The 22,901-nt window shown below is 36.0% G+C and overlaps 1 pseudogene; it reads left to right on the top strand.

The window, feature by feature from the left end:
* Positions 1–2,392: 2,392 nt before the first annotated feature.
* LOC111998356 (general transcription and DNA repair factor IIH subunit TFB1-1-like) lies at positions 2,393–16,680 on the top strand (annotated as a pseudogene).
* Positions 16,681–22,901: the final 6,221 nt, after the last annotated feature.

The following is a 22,901-nucleotide window of genomic DNA, read 5'->3' on the forward strand; positions in this document are numbered from 1 at the left end:
TTTTCATAAATAATTGCATTGTAATCTCTTAAAAAACAATAATTTTATATATTTTTCTTTATTGATGGTTTATTAAATGAATATTTATTTGGAGTTTCAATTTTTTTTATTTATTTATACTTCTGCCCGCTAACTTCAAGTCCTTTTCTCCATCCTTAATTGTCATTGGCCATTATATTTGGTAGTTGTTGATGTTAGGACATATGTGTTTCACTTGTTTAAGAACATATGTTATTCTTTTATATAATTGGCTAATCTTTTGACAAAACGCACTTTACTTGTATTTGAGTAGATCTAGGATGTATTTAATACTTCAAGAAACATGTTATTCAAGTCTAGTATTAAAACCATGAAAATTGGACCAAGAAACAAGTGAAGAAAAGCTGTTTACTAAAGCTGGACAGATAGCTCGACACCTGCGGACAAATAGCTCGATAGTTGCTTGATACCTCTCGACAGTTAGGCTATCTATCGAGATTTTCAACTTCTTCTTATCGCAATCTCGATAACTTCTCGACAGTTGGTGGATCGATCGAGAAAACTCATGTCTCCTCGATAGCTTCTTAATAGCTGTATCTATCAAAGTTTAAAGCTCGACAACTCCTTGACAACTCTCGATTGATTGAGGTTACGGGAATTCAAATTTTCAAATCTGATTTTCAGCCCATGATGACATGTATGTGTAGGGTTTCTTTTCTCACAACCCTAGACCTATATAAGGCTTATTTTAGAGGCCGTCACATAAGAGAATACAAGGAGAACGAATGCATAAGGTGACCACTACTTTATTCTCTCTAAAAGAAGCTACTGCGTCTTTGTGCTTTAGGATTTTATAACCAAGTGTTTTTTGATCTTCATTATTGATGAAGTGAAGAAATTTGCAGCCAATATCTTTTTTAAGTTGGTGTATTAGTCACGTACTGGGAGCCGTGTATTTTTGGTTAGTCACGTATTGGGATCCGTGTATCAAAAGGGTGTCATTCATATATTGAAGAGTTTAGAGATTCTGAAGTGGTAGAAAGTTTCTGCTGTAAGTTCATCTATGAGGATTGTAGAGTCTAGGGACAAAGGTTTTGTACTAGATCTAAAACTTCTCTTTTTTATAGTGGATTGCTTTTTGGGAAGGTTTCCCCCCAGATTTTTTTTACTGTGAAACTAGTTTGTTTCATTGGTTTTTCTAGGTCACCATATCTTGTCTTATTTAGTTTTCTGTTGCATGATTTTGACATGATATTGATGTTTGTTGGTTTTAACAAGTTTTATTCATAATAAATCTAATTAATAACTTGGGTTTAAAACTTTTTAATTTTATCAACTAGAGTCTAAATTTCCCAACAAGTGGTATCAGAGCTGGTACATTCTGATTGGATTAATTTCCTGAATGTGATCCTTGACCCCTGTTGTCATGGATCGTGGTCAATCTCTTTTGATTCCTCCTTTATTAGATGGAACTAATTATGCGTACTGGAAAGTTTGTATGAAAGTTTTTTTGCAGGCTCTAGGTGAACAGGTATGACAAGCTATTGAAGTTGGTTGGATTAAGCCAAAGGAAGTGCCGGCGGATTGGGATAATGCAACAATCATAGCGACAAATTTCAATAGTAGGGCCTTGAATGCTTTGTTTTGTGAGGTTACCAATGAGGAATTCAAGAAAATATTATCCACAGAAGTTGCTAAGGAAGCATAGACCATTCTTGAGAACACCTATGAAGGTACCAAGGTAGTAAAGACTATGAAACTTCAAAGACTCACTAGTAGTTTTGAAGAAATAAGGATGGAGGAGGATAAAACTTTTGATGAGTTCTATGCTAAACTCAAGGAAATTGTGAATTCTGCTTTAAACCTTGGAGAATTTATAGTAGAATCCAAAATTGTTAGGAAAATCCTTAAGTCCTTGCCTAAAAGATTCCATGCCAAGATCATTGTCATTGAAGAAGCAAAAGACATTGATCAAATTTCTTTGACTGAGCTTGTAGGGAACTTTCAAACCTATAAAATGGGATTAGGCTCAATGGGTAAAGGTGGAAAGAGTAAAAACTTGGCTCTCAAGAGTATAGAGGAAGAGATTAAGGACTCTAAAGATGAAGATGAAAGTGAAGATGAGGATAAGGATCTAACCTTCATAAATGATGAGATTATCTAGTTTCTTCAATTTAGAAAAAAGGATAAAGGCAAACCTCCTAGGAAATCTAAATCCTCTAGGAACAGCAAGAATGAGAAACCCCTCATCAAATGTCATGAGTGCAAAGGTTTTGGTCATATGAGGATAGAATGTCCAAACTACCTCATGAAGGAAAAGACCAAGGAGTGAAAAGATAAAGGGTTGGTTGCTACTTGGAGTGATACTGAGAATAACTCTTCTGATGAGTATGCGGATGAATGTAGTCACGTTATGGCCTTTACTGCCTCAACTGATAAAGTGATTATAGAGAGTACTAGTGATAGTGAGGATTCTTTTGATGATGAAGTACTCAAGAAGTTGACCCTTCAGGAAGCCTATGATAAGCTATGCACTGAATTCATAAAATCTGAAAAGACTTCTCATCTTTGTAGAAAAGAGCTTAATGAGGCAAAAACTGAAAAAGCTGATCTATTTGTCAAACTAGATGAGACTACAAGGTTAGTTGAGATTCTTATTATGGAGAACACCTCATTAGAAGAGAAGGTCAAGAATCTTGAGGTTGAACTTAGTCAAGCTAGAACTAAAATAGAGAAGATGTCTAGTGCAAAGCTTGATAAGGTATTGAGTGCTCAAAAGCCTAGTTCTGATAAGACTGGCTTAAGATATTCTGTTTCCTCTGGCCCGTCCTCTTCCATGGCTTATGGATCAAGGACTATCTTTGTGCCCCAATCTAAGAAAGATGATAAAGGTATGAAATCCAAAACTGATTTGTCTAATTCTAAATCTTTTATTAGACCTCATATTTGTCACCATTGTGGTGTTTTTGGACACATTTGTCCTACTTGCTTTAAGTTGTATCCTCATAAGTAATTTTCCAAATGATTATAGGTTTCCTCTCAAGGACCTACACCTTTGTTTTGAGAGTTATTAAAAACTTTGAGTTTTTTAACTCAATTTAAGGAGAATTTTAATTCTTTTATATCCTTTAATAAACATACTAGGACATATGCATTTTCATCTTCACGGCTAAAGGCTCATGCTGTATGAGTGAAAAATGAGCCTAAGACTTAATTGTCTTTTCTATTTGTCCTCTGCTTTAATTCGTTCTATCTAAAGTAGGACTCTAATTATGCTTTAATACATTTGCATTTTTCTATCATGCCTTCATGCATATGCATCTTTCTTTATGCTGTCATGTTGTTTGTCTGTTTTTGTTTGGTTGTTTAGTTTTTATTTTGTTTTGTTTTCAAAATAAAAATAAAAAGAAAAAAAATCAGAAAAATAAAAAAATAGTGTGTGTTTGTGTATATTGGTACTTGTATACCTTGGATAGCCATTGAAACAAAGTTTTCTAAACTTTGTATCTTTTGTAACTTAGATGAGCATCTCTATGCACAACTAAGCAAGTGAGTTTTGTGGCTCGTGTTTATGATGAGTAAGGTTAAGTGATCTCTTGTACTTAATACTCGTATCACTCTTTTTGACGGAAAGGACTAGAAAATCCTAAGAGAAAGGTATAAATAACCATTTCACCACTGTTACTTGTCAATCATATTGTTTATGCTGTCATGTTGTTTGTTTGTTTTTGTTTGGTTGTTTAGTTTTTATTTTGTTTTGTTTTCAAAAAAAAAAAATCAGAAAAAAAAAATAGTGTGTTTGTGTATATTGGTACTTGTGTACCTTGGATGGCCATTGAAATAAAGTTTTCTAAACTTTGTATCTTTTGTAACTTAGATGAGCATCTCTATGCATAACTAAGCAAGTGAGTTTTGTGGCTCGTGTTTATGATGAGTAAGGTTAAGTGATCTCTTGTACTTAATACTCGTATCACTCTTTTTGACGGAAAAGACTAGAAAATCCTAAGAGAAATGTATAAATAACCATCTCACCACTGTTACTTGTCAATCATGAATGACAAATGTATACTTCGGCATAGGCAAAAGTGCAATGTCAATGACATTTGTGTGCTTCAACATAGCAAAATTAGAATGTCAAATATCATTGGGTATTTCTTTTCTTTCTTGTATATGCCCATGCATGATATGCTTATTAAAAAGAAAAATATGTAAAGAAAAATAAAAAGCAAAAAGATAAAAAAAAATGTTTTAAATATGATTGTAAGCATGTATTCTAAGAGATGTGGGAGTTATAGGATATACCTCGAAAGTGATAGCCCCCATCAAACAGTTATGATTGTGTGTGAATTAAATTGGTTTTCTCATATCTCAAATCGTCATAACATGTATATACTTATGCAATCTTATGATATTTTTCAGACATAACACGCAATATTCTTTACTACTCTTGATACATGTGCAAGTACAATGTGATTTGGTAATCATAAGGTTTTACATGTGGTTATGTATGCTCATTAAACTGTCTTGACTTGTTTTTGAAATATAAAATTGGTTATACTTGTTTAGTGTGTGTGTGTGTGTTTGGGATCCATGTGCTTGACATTTTTCTTGTTGAGAGATTTGTTTTTCACATGTTTTGCATCTATAACATCTAGTTTCATTACATTCATGCATTTATATGGATTTCTTGTGCTCCCTTGATCATCCTTGATCATCTTTATGTTTCTCGGGTGAAACTTTCTAGCTTCTTGTATCCTTTGTCAATTATGACAAAAAGGGAGAGAAATTGTGGAGATTTTGTGGTTCTTTTTAAAATTCTACAAGTTAGGGGGAGAAATACATGTCCTTGTAAGAGGGAGTTGTGTTTCATCTTGTTAGGGAGAGTGTTTACCTCTTTCTTCTTGTACACCGGTCTTGTGACCATTATTGACATATATTGTGCTTATCTTTGATATATATTTTGTGTTGATGTATGTCTTCTTCACATATCTCTACATGTGTTGTTTCTTTTTTTTTTTTATACACATGTTTCTTTAATTGTATGCAATCTATTATTTTTGTTTTACACTAAGATGTATTGATGAGTTTTATTTAAAGTGTTTCAGAAATACAAATTGTCAAAGTCTTCTTGTTAATTTACAAAGTTTTTCAAGAGTTTGTGTTAGGATAAATTTTATTGTATTCTACAAGTGAATATGAGTTGAGTGATTTATGACTTCTCTCATATGTTCATTTGTTTGTTGTGGTTTTGTCATGGATTGCCAAAGGGGGAGATTATTAGGACATATGTGTTTCACTTGTTTAAGAACATATGTCATTCTTTATGTAATTGGCTAATCCTTTGATAAAACGCACTTTACTTGTATTTAGGTAGATCTATGATGTGTTTAATACTTCAAGAAACATATTGTTCAAGTCCAGTATTAAAGCCATGAAGATTGGACCAAGAAACAAGTAAAGAAAAGCTATTCACTAAAGCTGGACAGATAACTCGACACCTATAAACAGATGGCTCGATAGCTGCTTGACAGCTGGGCTATCTATCGAGATTTTCAACTTCTTCTTATCGCAATCTCGATAACTTCTCGACAGCTAGTGGATTGATTGAGAAAGCTCCTGTCTCCTCAATAGCTCCTCGATAGCTTCTTAATAGCTATATCTATCAAAGTTTAAAGCTCGACACCTTCTCGATACCTCTTGATCGATCGAGGTTACGAGAATTCAGATTTTCGGCTCATGATAACATGTATGTGTAGGGTTTCTTTTTTCACAATCCTAGACCTATATAAGGTTTATTTTAGAAACTGTCATATAAGAGAATACAAAGAGAATGATTGCAAAAGGTGACCATTGCCTTATTCTTTCTAAAAGAAGTTACTGCGTCTTTGTGCCTTAAGATTTTGTAACCAAGTGCTCCTTGATCTTCATTGTTGATGAAGTGAAGAACTATGCAGCCAACATCTTCTTCAAGTTGGTGTGTTAGTCACATATTGGGAGCCGCGCATCTTTAGTTAGTCACGTACTGGGATCCATACATCAAAAGGGTGTCGTTCATATATCGAAGAGTTCAGAGGTTCTGAAACGGTAGAAAGTTTCTACTGTAAGTTCATCTACGAGAATTGTAGAGTGTAGGGATAAATGTTTTATACTAGATCTGAAACTTTTTTTTTTCTATAATGGATTGCTTTTCGGGAATGTTTTCCCCATGTTTTTTTACTGTGAAACTAGTTTGTTTCATTGGTTTTCTTAGGTTATCATATCTTGTCTTATTTATTGTTCCGCTGCATGTTTTTGACATGATATTGATGTTTGTTGGTTTTAACAAGTTTTATTCATAATAAATCTAATTAACAACTTGGGTTTAAAACTTGTTAATTCTATCAACTAGGGTCTAAATTTCCCAGCAGTTGAGCTGATGCTTAATTGATAAGGGTTTGTAGACAATGATATGCATAAATAAAATAAGAAGAAAGATAAAAAAAAAAAGGAATAGATTGTGATTATGATTATGACATGCACCTTTGGATCTTAAACACATGACCTTTTTGTTCTCTAAAGTTGGAGCTCAAATACAACTTCTTCATAGTTGCTTCTGCCATTGTCTAGATAAGAGACTTTGGGTTTGAACGATTTGATATTCATGTCATGCATATGGCTTATTCATCATGAAATTTTTGCTGCTTACTTTTCCTTAGTGTTAATGGTTTACTTTTCTTCCAGTTTTTTGTCCTGTAACTAGCTGTTCACCAGGCATTCCATAAGCATGTTCCCAATAAAGCAGTTAGGGCATTAAAACTTTTTTTTTTTTTTTTTTATGAACAAAAAAAAGGGTTTAATGCCAATGATCATTGAGTCAGTCCACTTGAACTGGCAGTACTCATGGCGTGGGGCACCCCTAGGGTGTTAGAGCTATCCATGTCATGGCATACCATTTTTGCAAAGTGCACAACTTGAACCAGGCAACTCCTAGACCCTCAGGTGTAATCTAGTCCAAGACTCCTACCCTAGAAAGCACGGACGCGGCAAGAAGGGTGCTACACCTGAGTCCGACACGGCCTGACGCGGGATGTGGCGTCCGAAGCGGTTGAACACGCATTGGTGCCGCGTCTGAGTTTTTTTTTTCCTTGGATTTGGGCCTCCTCGGCTCGATTCACGCCAAATCGGCTTCGATTTAGCCAAAATCGGGCCATATCGGCCATATTGAGTCGTATCGGCTGGCGACCGATACTGCCGATACGGCCGAAACAGGCAGATATCGGCCTTGAAACTCGCCAGAACAGCCGAAATTCTAACTTCAGAGGCATAGTAATGTGTTTCTTGCCTTCTTCTTTCTTTGTTTTGTGAATCAAGGCATAGCAATGTGTTTTTTAAGAATATTTTAATAGTAAAAATATATAGAAAATATAAATAAAAATATTTTTAATAATTTTTTAATCGCCCAGTCCCACCGCACCTGCACCCTACTTTTTTAAAAATTGCCGAGTCCTGCACCCGCACTCGCACCCGAGTCCCGATACACACCCGTCCTTCATAGCTCCTACCAATGCATCATGCACCCAAGGGGCGAAACAATTTCTTCTTTTAACTTTAATTGTGAAGAAGGTTTACTTATGAAATGAGATGAGAAAAAAGGATTTCTGGACAAAATATTTTAGTGCAGAATATCTCCATAGTACATAAAATGCTGTTGCAGCTGCAGCAGAGGCTGCTGAAGACATATTATTGTCAAGTGCAGGTCAGCAGATGGTACTCTTTCTGAGAGTTGATGTTTTCTTTTTTTAACGTGATTCTTCCGCAATATTTTGTATGATTACTCGAGTACTTTTACCATATTTCTTTCCTCTTTTTGCAGATTCAGCGGGTTGATCTAACTCTTGACATGGAAACTGACCAAGGGGATGATTACATGCATCTCCCAGTATGCGGGATTAGACCACTCTTGTAGTTTCTTCTGGTTGATTCATTAAATTAATCTCTCTGTCTCTCCCTCTCTTCTTCTTTTCCATTTTTTTACCTTGGTAAGGGGGATTCAAATTTAGGCTAGTGATTTTTTATTGAGTCAAGCAAAGTTGACAGAGGAATTCACAATGAAGTAATTACGGAACTCTGAAGTTACTAGTCAGTCTTGGGAAGGATTCTATAGATTTAAGACTTGATTTTGAAGAGATCTTTGCAATTCTATATTGAGTAACACAAAGTTGCTCTTTTATGACAGCAACTTTTGAACTCAAAACTTGTATAGCGGGAGAGGCCATACTTCTTAAAGACCCTCTCCCCCTCTGCCCACAAAAAGAGAAGTTGGTAAACAATATCTATTAAATGAAAAGATTCATAGTTGTATACTTTATCATATCTGCATTCTTGGAATTACTTAACGAGGGCATCCACTTACAAGGTGGATTTTTTGTTCGGCACTTCAAATTCATAGTGTGATTAAACTCATGCTTGTCCATTAGCTTCTGTCAGGATAACATGCTTTGACAAAATTTCGGAGTAAATTGGTGATATGTTCTAAAAGTTGGAACACGTCATCTGCTTGTTATTAGATACAATCATCTGCTTCTATAGAGGAAAATTGCTAGGAGTACACATACATCCCTATATATCTTATTTGGTTATATATTTCAGGATCGTGGGATTTTCCATGATGGTAGCTAGGAAATAACTGATTGAAGGCACGAGCAATTCAAGAGAACTTTCTTGCAAGATCTTAATCCCCAAGGTGAAGTTGTTCTTGAAGGAAGAACTATGGGTAAGGATCTCTCTTGAATTTATTCATTCTCTTTTCTATTTTGGAACAGTTAATATATAGTAAACGTCAAAAGTTGCCTGTTTCTCACAAAATTTCATTTTCTTCAGAAGTTATTTGATTTTAAACTTGCTGAGTTTCCTTTTTGTTCATTCAATTTAGGTAGATAACTTTGGTTATTATCCTGCATGTAGATGTAGAGTTGGAAGATCCAAGAACCGTAGCAGAAGCACTTGCGCGGTCAAGACAGGGTTAGCATGGTTTATTTTTGTTTGTTAAAAAAATCCCACTTCCTTTTTTGAAGTCTTATATAGAATTTGCAGTGAAGAATCTGATGAGTATGCAAAGCAGGAGAGGCTTGATAGAATTTCACGGATGACTGAGATGGAGGACCTTCAGGCACCTCATGATCACCCTCTTGCTCCACTTTGTATCGAGGTCGGACTTTTTCTACATTGTAGTTTGTACAATGCCTCTAATTTATTATCGTACAGATGTTTTATACATGCTTTTCCAAAATCAGGATCCTCGTGATTACTTTGATTTCCAACAACTTAAAACTTCTGATGATACACGAGCTGGAACAGAACAATTAAGATGTAGCCTGAGCTCTGAGAAAGCATATGGTTCTTTTATGGGTTCAGTATCGGAGATAAAGGCTGTGGGCTTAAGTGATCCCATAGTCAGACCTGAGGATGCTGTTATGGTTATAACATCTTTATTTTGTGCCAGCCTTAAGATGCTAGAAATAATATTACTTATCCCCAAAAATCCCCCAAAAAAGTGATATGCTATTATATATATGATGCATAATTAAACTGTGTAATTTGTAGGATTCAGATGCTTAATGGATTGACCCAGAACATTTCTAGTACCAAACGTCAGCTTGGGAAGAATGCTCAAGAGAGTATACTAAACAGCTTGCCCAACACAACTAAAGAGGAACTACTACATGTGAGTAGATTTGTGTTTCTTAAAATAATATATAGCTGCTTCTAGAAAAATGTGACTAAACACCACAGATACTTTATTAATTCAAGAGTTGGTTAAGCATAGCATGTGCTAGAACCAATTGTTTTTGTGTTAAATGCTGAACTTATTAATTGTATATTCTATGAATTATGGTTTTTCAGTGATTTTAATGTTAATAAGAAGAATGAATTTTGTCAAGAAACATTCCCATATTTAGGCCACAAAAGATGGTCACTTATCAAAACAAAAAATGAAGAAGACAGTCAAGAAGTATTGCCCTCAAATGCGAGTATGCAACATTGGATCAAATAAGGATATGTAATGCACAGCATTTGAAAATAGATCTTCTGAAATTTGTCTTTTGATTGGATTGGTTCAGCATGCCTATTGTCTAATTCATTTAATGATTAATGTACAGGTGAGCACAGTGAAGGATGCCATGTCAAAATTTTATCCACAGCTGGAGGTATCTTATAATAATAAAAAATCCCTGTTATTTATATTTTTTTCCTCGTGAGCTTTTGATTCTTCCAACCCCATCAACAATCTTCTTGGTTATTGCCTTCAGTCCGCTGCTATTATATGGTCAATTTCAGTAGTTTTGATTTTTTAAAGGTTTTGATTTTCATCATATACTCTCACTCTCCCACTTTGTGGTTGAGTACCATACTCAACCTGGCTGCAGCATGAAAGCTAGTGGATTGGTTATTGCCTTTCACTTGTCCTGTTGGCCTGTGTGTACCGTTGATGTTTTCCTCCCTTCTCCTTTCTATATTAATTGATTAAACAAATCAGTACATGGTATAACTGAACCATCCATGTGCTTCTGTGATGATTTGTTTTTGGGTTGGGTTGTTTGTAGTGCCATCTTGTTGATGGCTGAAACTCATGGACAGAGACTATATTGGTGCAGGCTCTAGATGCCGCTTTTCAATATTATGAAGCGGATTTGCAGAAGAGATCAGCAAAGAGCGGAGATAAACCAAATCGATATGTGCAGGAGTAATATTTTCCAACCCATCATCTCCACTGGATGTGTCATGTAAACATTCTTTGTTATTTCCATCTTGTAGCAGTCATATAAACATATGAAATCAATTTTGCTCTGAGCTCAGGTAAAATATAGAGTTTCATCAATTCGGCTCGTTAGTGTAAAAGTAATTTAATGCTTTACTGCTGATGATTCAAAAGTGCAAAGAAAAGTGACCACAGTGAACTTGACTTTGAATAAAGTTGCATTCTCTCTTTTATGATGTAATGCGAATGTGTTGAATTTTATGCACGATTCTGATATGATGTTGATTGTTGAGCACGCCCATTAGTTTGTGTAAGTAAAGATTATATATTAAAAAAAATTGTTTGATTATTGTTACTTTTTGGGGAGGTGATTCATGGTTATTAGTAAAGAAAGTATGAGCATGTGTAAAGTTTTATGCTGGATTCATGATGTCTGCATATTATGGTTGGTTTGTGATATGATGGCGACACATAATGATGTTTTAGTTTATCTGGAAATTTGCTAAATGGGTTTCAGTTGATATGCACGAATTATATGTATGTTCATTTGTTACGGGCAGTACAAATAAGTCCAAGCAGAGATGGGGTAGGCCTCTTTCCAAGGAATATTAGGATGGCATGAAGTTTTAAGTGGAGTTGGAGCAGATGGCCCAAACTCTTTTGGCAAGGAGAGCTTTGTAGTGACTAGTGACTCAACCTTTTCTTGATTCCTAGCCCTCCTAGGAATTTGGGTTTTGTGAACGTGTCCCAGTTGATAAGGTAAATTTTCTTATTTGTTGCAGAATTACCCTAAATGAAATTGTCGTTGATTTTGTCAATTTCCATTCAAATTTTGGAAGCAAGAAGTGTACATTACACCACTTCAAAAAAAAAAAAAAAAAAGGTGTACATTACATGATGTGCACGGGAATAGAAGTGGTGATAAGAGTTAAGAGCATCCACAGCAGTGGAGCTTTAATGCTATAATGTTAAAATTTAGTTCCAAAATCACAAAAAAAAAAGCTTACAGCAGTGGAGCTATATCTATAAATTATAGATGAATTGCTACAATGCACATATATAGATAGATGTGCACTGTAGCTTGAAGCTAAAACTAATAATAATATTTTATTTACCATCCAACTTTATTTCATTATTTTTTTCATTTTATCACAAAACCGGTCAAAGACTCTGTACTCTCATCATTCATTCTCTTGTTCATCTCTCTCTCAAAAGCCTCTCAAGCTCACCTTTCATCTCCGATCTCATCGCCGGCCTGACCTTCTTCATTCGCCGGCCTGACGTCACTCTCTCTTGGTCATCTCTCTCTCAAGCCTCTCAAGCTCACCGTCACGTCACTCTCTCTTGGTCATCTCTCTCTCAAGCCTCTCAAGCTCACCTCTCTCTCTCTCAACTCTCTCATCGCTGCCAGCCCAAGCCCACATTGCCGACCCACGCCACCGTGGATCCTCGTCGCCAGACCCACGCCGTCGATCCACATCGATCCACACTGTTCGATCCACATCAATCCACGCCGTCGATCCACTGGCTATGGTAGTGGAATGATGTTTGATTTTTTTTTTTCTTCTATGGGTTTGATGGCTGTAGTGGTGGGATGATGTTTGATTTTTTTTTTTTTTTTTCCTTCTGTGGGTTTGATGGCTGTGGTGGTAGAATGATGTTTGATTTTTTTTTTCTTCTGCGGGTTTGATGGCTATGATGGTGGCAATGGTGGTTGTTGTGGCTATGGTTTGGTGGTATGGTGTTTGATTTTTTTTTTCCTGTGGGCTTGGTGGCTGTGGTGGTGGATTGGTGACTATGATGGTTGTTTGGTTTTTTATTTTGTTTGTGGGTTTGGTTGTGTCTGTGTTGGTGGTGGTGGTGGTGGTGGTGGTGGTAATAGATGTGCACTGTAGCTTGAAGCTAAAACTAATAATAATATTTTATTTACCATCCAACTTTATTTCATTATTTTTTTCATTTTATCACAAAACCAGTGAAAGACTCTGCACTCTCATCATTCACTCTCTTGTTCATCTCTCTCTCGAAAACCTTTCAAGCTCACCTCTCATCTCCGATCTCATCGCCAGCCTGACCTTCTTCATTCGCCGGCCTGACGTCACTCTCTCTTGGTCATCTCTCTCTCAAGTCTCTCAAGCTCACCGTCACATCAATCTCTCTTGGTCATCTCTCTCTCAAGCCTCTCAAGCTCACCTCTCTCTCTCTCTCAACTCTCTCATCGCTGCCAGCCCAAGCCCACACTGCCGACCCACGCCACCGTGGATCCTCGCCGCCAGAACCACATCGTCGATCCTCGCCGCCAGACCCACGCCGTCGATCCACATCGATCCACGCCATTCGATCCACATCAATCCATGCCGTCGATCCACCGGCTATAGTAGTGGAATGATGTTTGATTTTTTTTTTTCTTCTATGGGTTTGATGGCTGTAGTGGTGGGATGATGTTTGATTTTTTTTTCTTCTGCGGGTTTGATGGCTGTAGTGGTGGAATGATGTTTGATTTTTTTTTTCTTCTGCGGGTTTGATGGCTGTGATGGTGGCAATGGTTGTTGTTGTGGCTATGGTTTGGTGATACAGTGTTTGATTTTATTTTTCCTGTGGGCTTGGTGGCTGTGGTGGTGGATTGGTGACTGCGGGTTTAATGGTTGTGGTGGTGGATTGGTTGTTGTTGTGGCTATGGTTTGGTGATACAGTGTTTGATTTTATTTTTCCTGTGGGCTTGGTGGCTGTGGTGGTGGATTGGTGACTATGATGGTTGTTTGGTTTTTTATTTTGTTTGTGTGGGAAGTTTTTTAGGTTGTAGGATATATTATTTTATTGTAGGAGTATTATTTTATTGTGATGTTTATATTATTTTATTGTGTTGATAGTTAAAATAGATCCACTGCTGCAGCAAATGTGTAGGTATAATAGATAAAATAACTTTTGGTGGAGCTAAAAAGCTAAATTTTTAGCTCCACTGCTGTGAATGCTCTAAACATTTAGGGCCCGTTAGGTACATGTGTTTAAACAACAGTTTTTAGTTTTTTTGGAAATACGTGTGTGAAAAAGTGTGTGAAAATACGTGTAATGTCGTTTAAAAATTGAAAATACGTGTTTAAACACATGTACCAAACAAGCCCTTACTATCTAAACAGAGTCAAGGGGTATTTGGTAATGTTATTCTAGTAACGTTGTTTATATTTTTTAGAAATAGATGTAGGTGAAAAAGTATGTGAAACTACATGGAATGTTGTTTAAACACTGAAAATTGTTATTCTAGTTACACTACCAAACAGCCCCTAAAAGTTTTTAAAAAAACCGATAGTCTATTGTGTAAGGGAGCATACTGTTTGTACTGAGTCACTTTTTGAAGAGTCGCTCACAATTCTAATTCAGTTTCACCTCTAGGAATCTCAATGCAGCTTTTGCATGCATGCGGTCTACTTTTTTTTTTCTTTTTTTTTTTCTTTTATTTTTTTTTTTTTTTTTTTTTTTTTTTTTTTTTTTTTCTTCTCTGCTGTGGACTATTGGTGGTGGTGGTGGTGGTGGTGGTTGTGGGTATGGGTGTGGCTGATGGTAGAAGTGGTTGTGATTGGTGCTGTGAATGTTTTTTTGGTAGTGAAATATATTATTTTATTGTAGTAGATATATTATTTTATTGTGATATTTATATTATTTTATTGCGTTGAAAGATAAAATAAATCCACTATTGCAGTATGTGAATAGGTAAAATATATAAAGTAACTTTTTTGGGTACCAAATAACTAAATTTTTAGCTCCACTGCTGTGGATGCTCTAAGACGGCCTTCTAAGTAGAGAAAGCTAACTTCCCAGTTTGCAAGTCTATTGCGGAGTTTGTCAATGATAAGTCAAAAGCTATTTTATCCATTTTGTCAATTAGGATAGAAACTTCAAGGTATTTCCCAAATTCTTTGGAGGATCTAATTCACAGTTCTCTTTCAATGGTTTCAATGTTACATGGATTTGTGTGCGGAGAGAAGACCTAGGATTTGTTGAAATTGATTTTTCTAACCAGAGAAGCTGCCAAATTCTTGAAGAACCCTTTTACCGATGAGACAATTCTTTTTGGTTATTTTTGCAAAAAAGATGAGGTCGTCTGCAAAGAAGAAATGAGAAAATATTGGTCCATCTTTGGTGGTTTTAAAGCCAATCCAATTACGAGATGAGAATTCATTTTGGATGAGTTAAGCTATATATTTCATGCAAATGATGAAAATGTATAGGGATAAAGGGTCATTTTGCCTAATCCTTCTAGAGGGAAGGAAGAAACTGAGTCTTTCCACATTGACAAGAATGGAGAGAGGCTACAGGATGAAATGCAAGACAGAGATCAATTTAGTCCTTGGAAAAGATAAAAGAAGGCGAGAATGTGTTTCATGAAGCTCCATTCAAGTCTATTAAAGTCTTTTCCTTTAATATATATTTTTAAAGCCATGTAAACCTTGTTACTTTTGGAGGTGGTTATGGTGAACAATTTTCTAAGCTTGGATGAAGTTATCACTAGCTTTTCTTCATGGGACAAAACTAGCTTGGAAGGGGTGGATGAAATAATTTAAGTAGGGCTTGAGCCTTTAACCTAAAATATGAAATCTTGGTTAAGATCCAACCAAATTGGCAGGTGAACAAAAAAAAAAATAAATATATATATATATATATATACATAGGGTCCTGTTAATGCGTGCGGATTACACATTAAGTCATCAATTTTTTAAAATATTTTTTCAATAATTAAAAAGACTGTCAATACTTTTTCAATTTTTCACAAAAATCTTTTCAAAAATAAAAATGATTATGTGCTCTTAGATACACATTAACAAAATTCACGTGTGTATATAAATATGGGGACAAATGAGTACGGTATAGATTATTGAGATAAGACTTATGAGTAGTAAACTATAAATAATTGTTAATGTTGATGACCCCTCAATCAGATAGATAGATAGGTCAATAACTGTGGACAGGCTGTTGGGCAGAACATCCAATGCGTAGGCAAAAGCCCTTTCAGTCCGCAACAACTGAATACGTACAACAGCCCCCATAAATAGATACTAGCATAAATTCGTGATACAAAAAGGAGTCCAAATCTTCTGTCTCATCAATTGTGCTCCATTTCATGCTCCACCAATAAAATTTGGACAACTAGCCTCTCTCATTAAATGAGATATTTCATTAAATGAAACAACTAGCCTCTCTCATTAAAGTCCGAGTTATCTCATTGTAGCAACTTGCAAGTTACAACACAACCCATGTTATGAGAAATCAGTCATTTGGAAAATAGTACGGGGACAAAATTGTAAAATCAAGAGACAGGCAAAAGCAAAAATATTACTAAATAGGTTAGGACAGTACTAGTGGGCCACCTTGGCCTTTGCGGTTGAAAGTTGAAGCTGTCCCCACTCGCCACAGCACCTCTGACTGGTCCTCTTCATGTCACAAATCTAAGTACCTGTAATGTGCGTTATTAATGTCACAATATTTGCTAGTACTTCAATAGTAGACTCTATATGTGTGATACACAATTATTCTCGTATGAATCCTTTTTTTTTTTTTTTTTTTTTTTCGACCAATTACTTTAGAGTTGACTTTGTGGTTGAGTACCAAACTCAACCTGGCTGCAGCATGAAAGCTAGTGGATTGGTGATTGCCTTTCACTTGTCCTGTTGGCCTGTGTGTACCGTTGATGTTTTCCTCCCTTCTCCTTTCTATATTAATTGATTAAACAAATCAGTACATGGTATAACTGAACCATCCATGTGCTTCTGTGATGATTTGTTTTTGGTTTGGGTTGTTTGTAGTGCCATCTTGTTGATGGCTGAAACTCATGGACAGAGACTAAATTGGTGCAGGCTCTAGATGCCGCTTTTCAACATTATGAAACGGATTTGCAGAAGAGATCAGCAAAGAGCGGAGATAAACCAAATGGATATGTGCAGGAGTAATATTTCCCAACCCATCATCTCCACTGGATGTGTCATGTAAACATTCTTTGTTATTTCCATCTTGTAGCAGTCATATAAACATATGAAATCAATTTTGCTCTGAGCTCAGGTAAAATATAGAGTTTCATCAATTCGGCTCGTTAGTGTAGAAGTAATTTAATGCTTTACTGCTGATGATTCAAAAGTGCAAAGAAAAGTGACCACAGTGAACTTGACTTTGAATAAAGTTGCACTCTCTCTTTTATGATGTTATGCGAATGTGTTGAATTTTATGCACGATTCTGATATGATGTTGATTGTTGAGCACGCCCATTAGTTTGTGTAAGCAAAGATTATATATTAAAAAAAAAAGTTTGATTATTGTTACTTTTTGGGGAGGTGATTCATGGTTATTAGTAAAGAAAGTATGAGCATGTGTAAAGTTTTATGCTGGATTCATGATGTCTGCATATTATGGTTGGTTTGTGATATGATGGCGACACATAATGATGTTTAAGTTTATCTGGAAATTTGCTAAATGGGTTTCAGTTGATATGCACGAATTATATGTATGTTCATTTGTTACGGGCAGTACAAATAAGTCCAAGCAGAGATGGGGTAGGCCTCTTTCCAAGGAATATTAGGATGGCATGAGGTTTTAAGTGGAGTTGGAGCAGATGGCCCAAACTCTTTTGGCAAGGAGAGCTTTGTAGTGACTAGTGACTCAACCTTTTCTTGATTCCTAGCCCTCCTAGGAATTTGGGTTTTGTGAACGTGTCCTAGTTGATAAGGTAAATTTTCTTATTTGTTGCAGAATTACCCTAAATGAAATTGTCGTTGATTTTGTCAATTTCCATTCAAATTTTGGAAGCAAGAAGTGTACATTACATCACTTCAAAAAAAAAAAAAAAAAGTGTACATTACATGATGTGCACGGGAATAGAAGTGGTGATAAGAGTTAATGAGGGTAAAAGGTTATTTTTAGCAGTAGTAGTGCTAAAAAGCTATTTTTAGCACCATTACACATAAAAAAGAGGCTTGTAGTAGTGGAGCTATAGGTATTTTTTTTTACCTTTATTGATACAATGTACAACTATGTATAACTATGCACTGTAGCTGAAAGCTAAAAAAAAAAAATTAATTTTTTATTTCCAACTTGGAGTTAAATAATATATGTTTGAAAATTTTTTATATTCTTTTATTTTCACTGTCTCTCACTCTCAACTCACTCTCTGACACTCTTATCTCTCTGTCTCACCTTCTCTTCCGCCAATCCACTTCAAGTCAGCACAGCTTTCCGGTGCCGGCACCGCGACGATGTCCTAGACCTTCATCACCGGCAAGAATTCTCGGATCAGGTGCTGGGAGAAAGAGGTTTGGGAAAGTGAGAAAATGAGATTTGGGAAGAAAATGAGGTTTTTGATGAAACCCAAAAGGGAAAGTGCTTGGAGAAAGAGGTTTGGGAAGAAAACCTTGGAGTACCTGACTGGGAAACCCATGGAGCTCGTCGATCCACCCCTTCTGCCGACCCAGCTCGTCGACCCACGTTGACACTGTCCTTCTCACTGAAGCCCAGCTCTATGATTGGTGATTTTTTATTTTGTTCGCGATTGGTGATTTTGTTTGGTTTTGGTTAAGGAAAAAGATTGGAGATCTGGGTTGGTGGGGTTTTTTTTTTTTTTTTTTTCCTTCTGCTGTGGACTATTGGTGGTGGTGGTTGTGGGTATGGGTCTTAACCAAGATTTCATATTTTAGGTTAAAGGCTCAAGCCCTACTTAAATTATTTCATCCCCCTTCTAGCTAGTTTTGTCCCATGAAGAAAAGCTAGTGATAACTTCATACAAGCTCAGAAAATTGTTCACCATAACCACCTCCAAAGTAACAAGGTTTACATGGCTTTAAAAATTAGATATTAAAGGAAAAACTAATAGACTTGAATGGAGCTTCATGAAACACATTCTCGCCTTCTTTTATCTTTCCAAGGACTAAATTGATCTCTGTCTTGCATTCATCCTCTAGCCTCTCTCCATTCTTGTCAATGTGGAAAGACTCCAGTTTCTTCTTCCTCTAGAAGGATTAGGCAAAATGACCCTTTATCCCTATACATTTTCATAATTTCAAGAAATATATAGCTTAACTCATCCAAAATGAATTCTCATCTCGTAATGGATGGCTTAAAACCACAAAGATGGACCAATATTTCTCATTTCTTTTTGCAGATGACCTCATCTTTTTTGCAAAAATAACCAAAAAGAATTGTCTCATCGGTAAAAGGGTTCTTCAAGAATTTTGCAGCTCTCTGGTTAGAAAAATCAATTTCAACAAATCCTAGGTCTTCTCTCCACACACAAATCCATGTAACACTGAAACCATTGAAAGAGAACTGGGAATTAGATCCTCCAAAGAATTGGGAAATACCTTGAAGTTCTATCCTAATTGACAAAATGGATAAAATAGCTTTGACTTATCATTGACAAACTCCGCCATATAGACTGCAACTGGGAAGTTAGGCTTTCTCTACTAGAAGGCCGTCTTAGAGCATCCACAGCAGTGGACCTAAAAATTAGTTATTTGGATACCCAAAAAAGTACTTTATCTATTTACCTATCACATACTGCAATAGTGGATTTATATTATCTTTCAACGACAATAAAATAATATAAATATCACAATAAAATAATATATCTACTACAATAAAATAATATATTTCACTACCAAAAAAACATTCACAGCACCAATCACAACCACTTCTACCATCAGCCACACCCATACCCACAACCACCACCACCAATAGTCCACAGCAGAAGGAAAAAAAAAAAAAAAAAAACCCCACCAACCCAGATCTCCAATCTTTTTCCTTAACCAAAACCAAACAAAATCACCAATCGCGAACAAAATAAAAAATCACCAATCATAGAGCTGGGCTTCAGTGAGAAGGACAGTGTCAACGTGGGTCGACGAGCTGGGTCGGCAGAAGGGGTGGATCGACGAGCTCCATGGGTTTCCCAGTCAGGTACTCCAAGGTTTTCTTCCCAAACCTCTTTCTCCAAGCACTTTCCCTTTTGGGTTTCATCAAAAACCTCATTTTCTTCCCAAATCTCATTTTCTCACTTTCCCAAACCTCTTTCTCCCAGCACCTGATCCGAGAATTCTTGCCGGTGATGAAGGTCTAGGACATCGTCGCGGTGCCGGCACCGGAAAGCTGTGCTGACTTGAAGTGGATTGGCGGAAGAGAAGGTGAGACAGAGAGATAAGAGTGTCAGAGAGTGAGTTGAGAGTGAGAGACAGTGAAAATAAAAGAATATAAAAAATTTTCAAACATATATTATTTAACTCCAAGTTGGAAATAAAAAATTAATTTTTTTTTTTTAGCTTTCAGCTACAGTGCATAGTTATACATAGTTGTACATTGTATCAATAAAGGTAAAAAAAAATACCTATAGCTCCACTACTACAAGCCTCTTTTTTATGTGTAATGGTGCTAAAAATAGCTTTTTAGCACTACTACTGCTAAAAATAACCTTTTACCCTCATTAACTCTTATCACCACTTCTATTCCCGTGCACATCATGTAATGTACACTTTTTTTTTTTTTTTTTGAAGTGATGTAATGTACACTTCTTGCTTCCAAAATTTGAATGGAAATTGACAAAATCAACGACAATTTCATTTAGGGTAATTCTGCAACAAATAAGAAAATTTACCTTATCAACTAGGACACGTTCACAAAACCCAAATTCCTAGGAGGGCTAGGAATCAAGAAAAGGTTGAGTCACTAGTCACTACAAAGCTCTCCTTGCCAAAAGAGTTTGGGCCATCTGCTCCAACTCCACTTAAAACCTCATGCCATCCTAATATTCCTTGGAAAGAGGCCTACCCCATCTCTGCTTGGACTTATTTGTACTGCCCGTAACAAATGAACATACATATAATTCGTGCATATCAACTGAAACCCATTTAGCAAATTTCCAGATAAACTTAAACATCATTATGTGTCGCCATCATATCACAAACCAACCATAATATGCAGACATCATGAATCCAGCATAAAACTTTACACATGCTCATACTTTCTTTACTAATAACCATGAATCACCTCCCCAAAAAGTAACAATAATCAAACTTTTTTTTTTAATATATAATCTTTGCTTACACAAACTAATGGGCGTGCTCAACAATCAACATCATATCAGAATCGTGCATAAAATTCAACACATTCGCATAACATCATAAAAGAGAGAGTGCAACTTTATTCAAAGTCAAGTTCACTGTGGTCACTTTTCTTTGCACTTTTGAATCATCAGCAGTAAAGCATTAAATTACTTCTACACTAACGAGCCGAATTGATGAAACTCTATATTTTACCTGAGCTCAGAGCAAAATTGATTTCATATGTTTATATGACTGCTACAAGATGGAAATAACAAAGAATGTTTACATGACACATCCAGTGGAGATGATGGGTTGGGAAATATTACTCCTGCACATATCCATTTGGTTTATCTCCGCTCTTTGCTGATCTCTTCTGCAAATCCGTTTCATAATGTTGAAAAGCGGCATCTAGAGCCTGCACCAATTTAGTCTCTGTCCATGAGTTTCAGCCATCAACAAGATGGCACTACAAACAACCCAAACCAAAAACAAATCATCACAGAAGCACATGGATGGTTCAGTTATACCATGTACTGATTTGTTTAATCAATTAATATAGAAAGGAGAAGGGAGGAAAACATCAACGGTACACACAGGCCAACAGGACAAGTGAAAGGCAATCACCAATCCACTAGCTTTCATGCTGCAGCCAGGTTGAGTTTGGTACTCAACCACAAAGTGGGAGAGTGAGAGTATATGATGAAAATCAAAACCTTTAGAAAATCAAAACTACTGAAATTGAACATATAATAGCAGCGTACTGAAGGCAATAACCAAGAAGATTGTTGATGGGGTTGGAAGAATCAAAAGCTCACGAGGAAAAAAATATAAATAACAGGGATTTTTTATTATTATAAGCTACCTCCAGCTGTGGATAAAATTTTGACATGGCATCCTTCACTGTGCTCACCTGTACATTAATCATTAAATGAATAAGGCAATAGGCATGCTGAACCAATCCAATCAAAAGACAAATTTCAGAAGATCTATTTTCAAATGCTGTGCATTACATATCCTTATTTGATCCAATGTTGCATACTCGCATTTGAGGGCAATACTTCTTGACTGTCTTCTTCATTTTTTGTTTTGATAAGTGACCATCTTTTGTGGCCTAAATATGGGAATGTTTCTTGACAAAATTCATTCTTCTTATTAACATTAAAATCACTGAAAAACCATAATTCATAGAATATACAATTAATAAGTTCAGCATTTAACACAAAAACAATTGGTTCTAGCACATGCCATGCTTAACCAACTCTTGAATTAATAAAGTATCTGTGGTGTTTAGTCACATTTTTCTAGAAGCAGCTATATATTATTTTAAGAAACACACATCTACTCACATGTAGTAGTTCCTCTTTAGTTGTGTTGGGCAAGCTGTTTAGTATACTCTCTTGAGCATTCTTCCCAAGCTGACATTTGGTACTTGAAATGTTCTGGGTCAATCCATTAAGGATCTGAATCCTACAAATTACACAGTTTAATTATGCATCATATATATAATAGCATATCACTTTTTTCGGGGATTTTTGGGGATAAGTAATATTATTTCTAGCATCTTAAGGCTGGCACAAAATAAAGATGTTATAACCATAACAGCAACCTCAGGTCTGACTATGGGATCACTTAAGCCCACAGCCTTTATCTCCGATACTGAACCCACAAAAGAACCATATGCTTTCTCAGAGCTCAGGCTACATCTTAATTGTTCTGTTCCAGCTCGTGTATCATCAGAAGTTTTAAGTTGTTGGAAATCAAAGTAATCACGAGGATCCTGATTTTGGAAAAGCATGTGTTGAGTTTGATATTAGACTCAGTGTTTGAGTCTTGTAGGTGTTTGAGTCTTGTAGTTTTGTAAATAGAGAAATGAGCTACGAGTAGTTTAGCAGTTTTGTAAATAAGAGAAATAAACTACGAGTAGCTTAGCTTGTTGTTTTATAAGTACAGAGACAAGCTACAAGTAGTTTAAGCTTAGAATAGAATATAAGCTTATGAACTACTGCCGTTTATACATAAGTGTTAAATAGTTAGTTAGATTTGATTCCACGTGTATGGCCTAGATCAATTGGGCAGTTAGTTAATTCTGTTTCAATTCTTTCATCTTTCCC

Source organism: Quercus suber, unplaced genomic scaffold (genome assembly GCF_002906115.3).
Source record: "Quercus suber isolate HL8 unplaced genomic scaffold, Cork oak 2.0 scaffold_46, whole genome shotgun sequence".
Lineage (NCBI taxonomy): Eukaryota > Viridiplantae > Streptophyta > Magnoliopsida > Fagales > Fagaceae > Quercus > Quercus suber.